At 42.1% G+C, this 11,165-nt stretch overlaps 1 non-coding gene across 1 annotated transcript; it reads left to right on the top strand.

Moving 5' to 3' along the window:
• Positions 1-9,139: 9,139 nt before the first annotated feature.
• On the top strand, positions 9,140-9,246 carry LOC112084338. The gene has a single exon (XR_002898221.1). It is a non-coding gene; the product is annotated as a small nucleolar RNA R71 (small nucleolar RNA).
• The last annotated feature ends 1,919 nt before the right edge of the window (positions 9,247-11,165 follow it).

Raw genomic sequence — 11,165 nt, 5'->3', positions numbered from 1 at the left:
GGTTTGTTATTTTACCTTTAACACTTTCTTGCGTTAAAACTCGATTTTGATCCTCCGTCTTTCTTAGTTTTATGCTGCAGTGAATGAGATGATGGCCGGCTATGAGGCCGACGCACTTAAAGATGAGCGTCGCCTTGAAAAGGCTAGACGCGACGCCGCAACTTTCAAGGCCGAGCTTGAGAAGGCCTCGGGGGAGAATGCAAAAGTGTTAGCCCGGATGGAGGCACTCAAGGAAGAGAAAAAGGTCTTGAAGGCGGACTGTGAAAAGATGGTCACCCGTTATAAGGAATCGCGGGTAAGGAAAAACAGAAAAATCGCTTGCCTGAAGAGGCAGATCGCGGCGAAAGACTCTCTTCTTGAGTCACGGGTAAAGATTGCCCGAAAGGAGGCCAGATGTGAGGCGGCGGCTAAGTTACGGGCGCGTCTATCCGCGATTAAGAAGAAAATGGTAAAGTTGGAGAAGGCTAAAGGAGATGAAAATGACCTTGGCCAAATCAGGAGCAATCTCGTGCTCATCGAAGATCTCCGGAAACTGGATGCTAGTCTCGATGCCGAAGAGGAGAAACTGAAGAGCTAGGAAGCCGAGCTAATTGGAGCCGAGGAGACGTTTGATCATGCCGCGACAGACTTGAGGGAGAAGTTAGTCATCTTGCTCGTTTCCCCGGATTTTCTTGAGTCTCGTCTGGGAAATGAGCCGCTGGAGGTTACTACCTCTTCGATTGGAGTCACAGATCCGATGGGTTCCAACATCAACACCCAGAGGGCTACTGATCTTTCTGCCGAAGGCGTCTCCAATTCGCACCGAGAGGGATGACTTTCGTGCTCTTGCTTATGTACTGAATCATATTTTTTTCTTTGTGCCTGGATGGCTTTATCCGTACTTATTGGCTTGTTTGCTTTTGTGCCTGGACGGCTTTATCCTCCTTAACTATCGCAATCAAGTTTCCGGTGGGTTTATCTGGTTTCGATTTTGTTTATCTCTTTTTAGAGTTGCAGTTTTTGCCTTAGCAATTTTGTGGGAGTTATTCGTGACGAACTGTTCTTGAAGAAAGCTTGTGTCAAGGCAAGCTGTTTCTAGGTAGTTCGCGTAGAAACGGCTTTTGGATGTTTGTTAAGCTGAGCTAGGGGTGCTACTGTCTCCCTTGGCTGAGATGTTTCAAGTTATATTGATGGAGCGTCTTAAACAAAGTTGAGCCGTTTTGATACTTCAAAGATTTAAAAGAATCCTTTTTACGTTGTAATATGTTTAAATACCGGTGTTTCCGAGCCGGGAGGTACGTTCCTGTCTGGATAGACAATTAGGTAGTTGCTTTGATTTGGTTACCCAATTTTTGAGAAGAGAAATGATTCCCTTTATGGTGTCCTCTGTTTATGTCGAGGCGTTGAGTCATAAGGGATGAAGTGTGACGAGGTGTTTAAATTGGTTTGGTTTTTGCCTACCGAGATGTTAGACTCGGATTTCTTATTGCCAAGGTTAAAGTCCAAACCGATAGTGTCAGAGTATGACTATAGACCGGCGTTCCCGAGAGGGTCAATGTGTTTTTCCGGGTTTCAAGAGCTAACTTTGGTTTTAGAGAAAGCGATGTAGTCTCGACTTATAATCCATATGCGACAGTGAACTGTGACGACCTATACGTTTTTGGTCTGAAATTTGTATAGCGCGCTTAATTTTTATCCATAGAGGATGTAACTTACACCCTCGTCCTAAGAAAGGTGGTGAAAGTCCATTTAGAGAACTTTGTAATTGTTGTCTCGTTGTGGCCAGCAAGGAGACGAGGTGTTCGGTGTTTGGATACTGAGGTGGGGTGGTAACGAGCAAAAGATTTTGCGGAAATGAATGCAATGACAAATAAGAATCTAGTCGATGTAAAATTCGTCAAATAAAAAACTAGCCATAGTGACAATAACGAGATGAAAAACTATCTGAAGAGAAAATGAACTTAAAAATAGTTGACTCGACGAGCTAAAAATTTAAAAATGGTTTAAGTGTATACGTACCCACTCCCCCCCCCTTTTTTGGAGGGGGGATAGCTTAATCCGTCCAAGGACGAGCTGCCTATGTACCCTTTGCAGGGATCAAGCCGTCCCGTAGTTCATGTTGGTGGTGATGTATCTGATAGTATATCTTCAGGTGCATGGCGTTCCACGATATCGGAATCGCTTCGTCACCCATCGTCGCGAGTTCATAAACTCCTTGACGAACCAATTTCATGATCTTGTAGGGGCCTTCCCAATTTGCTCCGAGCTTCTCTCGGCAGTGTTTTGGAATACCTTTCTAAGGACGATCTCCCGTTCTTCAAATCTTCAGCTTCAGATATTTTTTGTTGTAGTATCTCGCCGTTGCTTGTTGGTAGTTCTGAACCTGGATTAAGGCTTGGACGCGCTGATAGACAAGACTTTTTATGGTCTCAGGGCTATCAATCCCCTTGTCAATGTAGCACAAAGAGGTTTATCAATCCAGATGTGGTGTTAGACACTAAGCTATATGATCAAGTTCTTAATTCAAGCAAACAAGAGTGGGTTTTGATTAATCTAGAGACAACTATAAACATAAACAAGTTTAAAGACTAATGACAATGACAAATGATATGATGTGAATATGATATGATGGAGGCATGAGATTCTAGACATGATAGATGGTCAGGGTGCTTTGGTGTTGAACTAGAAATGCTAATGACAATGATGAGACATGATTCAAGTGATTAAGAACTCTAATCTAGGTTAATCCTCTCATGAAGGTACTAACCCCTATACTAATCCATTTTCAAACCAAATTCCCATTTGTGAAATATGAATCAATATGCATTAACAAACAGCTCTTAATGATCATTCAAGCATTTAACAATACATCATCATGCAGAAAATTGCTTAAACCTCTAATACAACTCTTTCAGGAATTTCATCAAACACTTTTGGTGCATGAAATTCCCAGAATCTAGATCTCAAGTGATTATCAAGGATCTAGCATAGAGAACAGTTGTTTAGAGAAATGAATCAATGAATCTAGCCCTAAGCACTCCTAATCTAACACTTTAGCACCCTAACCTACACATCTAGAACCTCATTAAGGTGACTACTCACTAATCATACTAATCTCTCTTAAACCTTTGCAAGTTGAGAAGATTAGCATGATTAATGATGAGAAATGGAGATGGAGATGATAGATTCAAAAGAAAACAGCTTTAAACACCTAGATCTTTTTAAACTCTCTTGATTAAACACTCAAATATAGATATTTCTCTTCTTCATGGAGTCTTTTCACAAAAGAGGCAAGAGACAAAGGGAATAAAACTTTGTTTCTCCCAAAAAACCCTAGAAAGTATTTATACCTTCTTGAAAACGAACCGGGTCAGCCCGGAACAAACCGGGTCCTGACCCGGCTTTAATGGATAGAGTGGGAAAAGCTGCGGGTCGGTTCAGTATGTCCCAGGCCGCACACCTAAGTCGGAGTGATTTGCGAGCGGCATAGATCCAGGCGCGGATGACTCGCATGCCTAAGTCGCACGATTGTGGACTTAGCATTTCTCTTGCTCGGGAGCTTCAGACCTCTTCCAGTGATAGTTTACCCGCACATTTCAACTCGCAGCATCAGCATTCAGGCGTTCATCTTCAGGCCTGCGGGCTAACCAAGTCGCAAGACCATCTCGCAGCATCCAGAGCAGCTTAGACCACTTCGCATTCCGGAGAGTGTAACTCCTGTGATACTTGTCTGAATTGAATGATTTCGGTTGCAGAAGACAGAGGACTCATTTATCTCCAACTTTGATGAAGGAAGTTTCAGTGCTTGGGAAGTGGAAGGCTTCCTGGAGGGCACATCTTTGCAGTGCATGTACACGACCAGAGAGAGGCGTCTAGACATGTGTCCATTCCGGAGACCGTATCTTCCTGCTCATAGATCCGAATTGAATGCTCTCGGACGTTCTGGAAAGAAGACTTAAATGTCTCTGATTCTCATGAAGGACCCGGAAGCTGAATCGGCCTGGAAGTGCACCGTCCTTCGCATCCTTCAGAACTGATCTGCTCGGTCCGGAACACCTGCGAGATAGGGGTTTCTTCCGACGAGCTTATCTCTCTGCTCACGCGTCCGAATCCCACGATTCCACTTGCTATGAGACCGTGCTCCAATGCTATCCAACTTCTATGAAGGACCCGCCATCTGAATCGGACCGGAAGGCTCCCCGGACAGGCGATTTCTGAGACACGTTCATACCCGGAGATTTTGGCCGATGCACTTCATTCGCGGTACGTGTTTTGGTCGACAAAGTTCACCCGCGGTACATGGAAATGGCCGGTAAAACCTTCCTGGCCAGCGAGAATGGCCGATAATCTCCCAGGACCCAATTTTCCACTTTTTTCAAGCTTTGCTCACCATTCCACCTCCTGGATTCATCTTTTCAGCTCCATATTCACCTGATAGACACTCAAAACATGCAATAGACTCATTGGGACCTAATGCATCTCCTAAGTTCTAAAACAAACCCTAAGGACCTAAAATGCATGAAATAAAACATGATTTGGAATGATTTATGCAACCTAAATGATGCAAATTATGAACATATCAACTCCCCCACACTTGTCCTTTGCTTGTCCTCAAGCAAAAAGAGCAAATGAGAGAAAGAGGTTGTATGCAATGGGAGTTCACATTTTCTTTTTGAGAGAAGTGATCATAATGAGAATTCAAGTTCATGCTCAATTATGCAATGCAAAGTCATACTCAGATATATATCAACTCAGCAAGGAATCTCCACAAGTTCTTCTCTCTCTCAACTCTTTCACATTCATTAAGCTTTTATCAGGTGGATCTCATGATGCAAGGTTTAAACAAGCTGGCTTGGCTAGGGAGAGGCTATGAGATTAAAATGATCTCATCAGTGTTCAAGTGGGTTAAATGCAGCAAAGGGATCTCTTTATGAATGATCAAACTTTGGCAGAATGCTAAAGGTAAAAAGCAACCTATGCATACAAGGGCAAAGACTCATCACTCCCCACCCTCTACTCAAAGCTTCCTCTCTTGCTCAAAAACCTCACTTTTCACACTCATTTTCCTCTCACTAGGGGATTTGTTCTTCACTTTCACTCTCAAGTCTTGGAACTCAAACTTTACACAGCTCTTTATTTCTTTTACAACTTCTAGCCTCTTCTTTCTTTCTTAACAAAACATTGAGCCTTTGGCTTCTTTTCTTTCTTTTTCACTTAGAGGCTAGACTCTTCTTTTCAACAAACCAGAGCTTACTTTCTCAAAACACCAAGACTGACTTCTTTTTCTTTCATTCCCCTAGTTATTTTCACTCTCTCTTTCTCACTCATCTCACCTTTTTCCACTCACCAAAAAGTCTTTTCCCCCACACTTATTCCTCGCCAAAACTCTCAGTTCCTTGATGTTGGAACACAGCACTCAATGAGACCTGCCCTTGTCGCTCTAAACCTAACACTTTCTGCTAAGTTTGATCCAAGGTGGCCTTTCAATTCACACACAAACATTGGCTTAAAAGAAGGATGGGTTCAAGGTATGGGAACTGATCCATGATGTGGATTCAGCTACTTGAGCTAAGGAAAAGAGTGGTAAAAACAGTGGTTCTAGCTCAAGTATGTATATTGGTATCCACAAGCTTTTTCAAACAATGCATTACAAGATATTTTCAGGTCAAGTTCAAGGTTTCCACTTAATTAGAGTTGAATTCAATTCAAACTTGCTTCTCAGATTCAAATCATTTCAGACTTTGCAAGCATAGAAAAAGATTCACAAGCATATTCAATTCAAGTTCTCAAAGTGATGTACTCTCTAAAAAACCTATCATTACTCCTTGCAAGATGCAACCTACATGCAAATGCAATCTAGACTCAATCCTAAAAATGAGAATGCAACTACATGCTCATTTTTTTTGTGAAAAGTTTTCAGATTTTTCCATTTTTTTGGTTTTTATATGCACTTAGATGAATATGCACTAGAATGTGACTCAAGACTCAAAGTGTAAAATAAGAAAATAGAAAACATGATTAGTAAAGGATAAAACTCCTCCCCCACACTTAAATAACACAGTCCCTTGTGTTATAAAAGTATGAGAAAGAAGTGAAACCAAAGCAAACAGGCAAAATGCAAAAGAAAAAGAAAGTCTACATGCTATTTACAAGGTTTTGAGTGTTACCTAGTGGCTGTTGAAATCAGACCCCAATGAGTAGGAGGGGTTCGATGTGTGGCCTGGTCATCCTATGTCTAACCCGCACTCCTATCCCGCAGCTTCTGTTACTTAGGCATTTTGGCCGTTCATCTTTTTGCTGCGGCCTGGCCATCCTCTGTTCTGACCCGCACAACCATCCCGCAGCTTCTGTTACTTAGGCATTCTGGCCGTTCATCTTTTGCTGCGGCCTTGCCATCCTCTGTTCTGACCCGCACGACCATCTCGGAGTAAATTCCGAGTCTTGCTGCGGGTTGGTCTTCTTTACTCCCAGGTAGCACGCTTATCTCGCAGGTTTTGGGACTTAATCTCTTTGGGTTCCCTTCTTTCTGTGCGGCCTGGCCTTCCTCTTTCCAGGTCGCACGACCATCCCGGAGTAAATTGCGAACGATCGTGCGACTTAGACTCCTTGGGTTTCAGGCCGCAGCACCAGGTCGCACGGTTTTGGACTTAGAACCCTTGGCCTTCTTCTTTCTGGTGCGGCTCAACGTCTACGCTTCTAGGTCGCACGCCTCAGCCGGAGTAAATTCCGAACCTTGCTGCGGCCTAGCTCCCTCTCTTCTGACCCGCACGCCCATCCCGCAGTAAATGGGACTTAAACATTTTGGACTTCTCCAGGTTTTGTGCGGCCAGGGTTATTTCACACCAGGTAGCACGCCCAGGCCGGAGTAAATCGCGAGTCTTGCTGCGGCCTGGACTCTTTATGCACTGACCCGCACACCTAGGTAGCACTGAGGCCTTCTTCAAGTTTTTCTGGCTTTAAACAGTTCTCTCAGCTCTCTCACATGATCCATTCCATTCATCACTGAGCTATGTCCTCCAAAAATCACCTAGAACCTGAGACCAACTCACAAAACCCATCAAAAGATCCTAAAAAAGGAAAAGAAATGAGAGAAAAGAATAAAAAGATTATATACAAGGATAAGCTTGGGGTGTCTCCCAAGAGCACTTTGTTTAAAGTCACTGAGTTTGACTTCTTACCCTCTTTTTAGTAAGGGAGAGGAGGAGCTTTGGTGCTCCAGGTCTTGTCCATGAATTCAAGCATGAGGTCCTTGTTCATCAGCTCTTGGACACCATTAGATCCTTTGTCTATGAACTCTGGTGTGAGGATAGCTCTGACTTTGGCAAATGGTCTTGATCTTCCATTGCCTTTAACCTTGTATTCAACAGCTCCACCAACAAACTTCCAAGGAGTGAGAGTTAAGACCTGAGAAGATGACTCAAGAGTGAATGGTCTGGTTCTTGGTGGGTTCTTGTCTTGAGACCCTGAGCCATTGCCTTTGTTGCTGCTGATCTCCTTCTCACTTGGTGTAGGAGATAGAGATTCCAAGCAAGCTTCATCATCACTAAAGAAATCCCCTTCAAACTCAAGATCAGGTCTTATTAGGGATTCTTTCTTTTTCTCAACAGATGCAAGGGGTATAGCTTCTTCTATAGTTCCAATACTCCCCACATACATCATCCCATAATGTTTCAACTCATCAGAATCATCAGATATAACTCCACAAAACCCAGCAAGAGGAGGCTTAAGAGGATAAGATACTTCATCATCTACCTTAGCAAGCACCACTCTTTGAGTATCAAAGTCCATCCTTGCTCCTGTGGTGTTCAGAAATGGAGTTCCAAGCAAAAGAGGTAGCTCTTTTGTCTTCTTCATCTTCATAACTACAAAATCTGTTGGAACTGTGCATTCACCAATTTTCAATGGGTAGTCTTCAAGGATTCCATATGGTTTCTTTGAGGATGAATCTCCAAAGGTGATTGACATGGGGTGATGCTTAAGACTCTTGATCCCTAGTCTCTCCACCATGTCTAAAGACATTACACTGATGCTTGATCCAGAATCACACAAAGCATTGTCCACTTTCAAATTTCCAAGAGAGCATGAGATGGAGAACTTTCCTGGATTGCCTAGCTTGGGAATAGATTTGGGTTTCACCCTTGTTGAGCCAGTGCTAGAGACTCCATCAGATGTCCTTCCTTGAACCATTCTCTGATCCTTTCCTTCAGCAATCTCAGAATCATTCTTTTTCATATCAAAACAAGCTGTCTCCCCACCTTCTTTCTCAATGTCCTCATTGAGATCACAGAACAGGAAGTCAAACTCCTCTATGATGGCGTCCTCATCATCTTGTGTTAGGCACTTTGCACTTGAGACATTGCCATGGAGAAGATCCTCAATTTCTTGGACAGCAGTATGATTCTCATCATTTGAGAGGATAGCATTGCAGTATTCTGTTGGATGTGCTACTGATGTTCCTGGTAAAGATCTTTGAGCTTGAGAACTGCAGTGGCCCTTGTTGTTCTCTAGAGTCTTGACTTTGGAAGCCAAGGTTGAAAGCTGAGATAAAAGATCAGAATAACTGCAATCCACCTTGTTGTTAATCTCTACCATTTTCTTGTTAAAGTCCATGGCACCACTTGCTTGACCTTTGAGGACTTCCTGGAGCAGGTTCTGCACTTCTTGATCCTTATTCTCTGAGTTCTGTTGGAGACTTTGTTGTTGCTGAGGGACAAAACCTTGTTGTTGAGTGTTTTGAGGATAGAAGTTCTGGTTTGGGGGATTCTTGTAGTAGGTAAAGCCCTTTTGGTAACCTTGTTGGCCACCTACAAAGTTCACCTCAGTTGTGATGTCTTCCCTTTGAAATGTATCTTGAAACACATGATTCACATCTCTAACAAAGTTCGCTGACTGATGAGAAGCTAAAAGAAGTGTGTCTAGCTTCTCATTGAGAGACTTGATGTCTTTCCTTGTCCTTTCCTCTTCAGCACTCACAGCTCCTCTTGAATTCCTTTCAAAGTCTGATCCATAAAGCTCATCACTCTGAGCTACATTCTCCACTAAGGTCATGGCATCATTGACTTCCTTGGTCATGAAATTACCATTTGAAGCTGTGTCCAAGAGAAGTCTGACCTTTGGTAAAGTACCTCTGTAGAATGTACTTAGCAGCTGACAATCTGAGAATCCATGGTGAGGGCATTGCATGGTATACCCTCTAAATCTTTCCCAAGCCTCACAAAATGATTCATGGTTCTTCTGAATGAAACTTGAGATTTCATTTCTTAACCTTGCTGTTCTTGATGAAGAGAAGAACTTGGTTAGAAATGCTCTTTTGCATTGCTCCCAAGTTGTGACTGATCCTTGAGGTAGAGACTTTTCCCACTGATGAGCTTTGTCTCCTAGAGAAAGAGGAAATAGCCTCAACTTGAAACTGTCCTCACTCACTCCATTCATCTTAGTTAGATCACAAACTCTATCAAAGTTGTCAATGTGATCTAATGGGTCTTCTAATGCCAAGCCATGGAACCTGTTTGATTGCACCATGTTGATCAGGCCAGATTTGATCTCAAAATCGTTTTCAGGTGTTGGGGCTTGAATCCCATGTCTTTGACCCTGAGCATTGGCCTCATCACCAGCTCCCACAACTTGTCTTGGACGTGGAGGCGGTGGCTCTTCTTGATTCTGGTGGTTTCCATTACCACCATGAGCCTGTTGCCCTTGATCCATACCCAACCTCTCCATGTGCTCAGCTCTTTCTCGTTGTCTCCTTGCTTGACTGCTGGTGTTCATACACCTGAAAACAAAGACAGCACTTGAAAGGTAATCAGTAAAACAAAAGAAAATGACTTGATCTCAAGAAGATCCAAAGTCCTAATGCTAGAATGAACTCTCCAATTGGCAACGGCGCCAAATTGATAGTAGAAATTTTTCAATCCTTGATCAATTCCTCAACTACTCATGTCATTGTAGCACTTGAGGTATCAATCCAAATGGAGAGATTCTAGACACTAAGACTATGAGGATCAATTCTTAATCCAAGTCTAACTAAACAGATGAGTTGGTAACCAAGATTATCTAAAAGCATATAACAGAACAAGCAAGAACAAACAGTAATTAAGAATTAAACAAGCAAGAGAAACTAAACAAACACTCAAATTCAAATAAAAAGAAAGCTAAACCTCTAGATGTGATCATTGATTAGGGTGCTTTAAATGTGAATTCATGATGCTAAGCAAACAATGCAACACTTGCAAATCTTTAGTCTAGACTTCCAATTCAGATTAATTCATTCTCATGACAGAAATCCCTTTGTTAATTACCAATTCAAGACTAATTCCCATTAGTGAATAAGCAGTTAACAAGCATAAGGTTCCAAGTCTAACATGACCAGACAGCCTCTTTGTGCATCAAAATAAGAGCTAAGAAAGACTGAATCTTATACAGAAAGATAAAGCAAGCATCACATGATCTCAAATTCCAATTAACTTAGAACTCTAATCTAGATTAATCCTCTCATGAAGGCACTAACCTCTACACTAATCCATTTTCAAACCAAATCATCATTTGTGAAATATGAATCAATGAGCATTAAGAAACAGTTCTAATATGCCATTCATGCATTTAACAATCATTCCCATGACATTAATGCATAAACCCTTAGTTAGCTTTCATTCAGGCATTTCATCAAACACTTTTGGTGCATGAAAAACCCAGATTCTAGACCCAAGTGATGTGCAAGGATCTAGCATTAGGATCAGCTAACTAAGGAAAGGAGAAGAGAATCTAAGCTTAAACAATCATTAATCTACATCTAAGCACCCTAATCTACACACCTAGAAGCTTAAAAGATGACTACTCACTAATCATGAAGAACACATCTAATCTTTTGCAAGAGATGATGTTAATCATGATTAGAAGCAGAAATGAGATGATGAGATGATGAGAAACAGACTTAGATTGATTAAATCCTTGAGATCTCTCTTAATCAAAAACGTTTTTACACTAAAAAGGAAAGAAAACTAGAGAGAAACTAAGAGAGAAGATAACATACATGGGTTTTTTTCTCCCAAAAAAACTATATATACCTAGTGCTAATGGACCGGGTCAGCCCAGGACAAACTGGGTACTGACCCGGCTCAGTTGGGTCAAGTGGAAATCCTGCGGGTCAGTCCAGTATGTCCCAGGTCGCACACCTAAGTCGCAGTAGA

Source organism: Eutrema salsugineum, unplaced genomic scaffold, assembly GCF_000478725.1.
Source record: "Eutrema salsugineum unplaced genomic scaffold, Eutsalg1_0 scaffold_41, whole genome shotgun sequence".
NCBI classification, from domain to species: Eukaryota; Viridiplantae; Streptophyta; class Magnoliopsida; order Brassicales; family Brassicaceae; genus Eutrema; species Eutrema salsugineum.
Note: the sequence above shows the minus strand (reverse complement) of the source record. Positions and strands in the feature narration are given on the sequence as shown.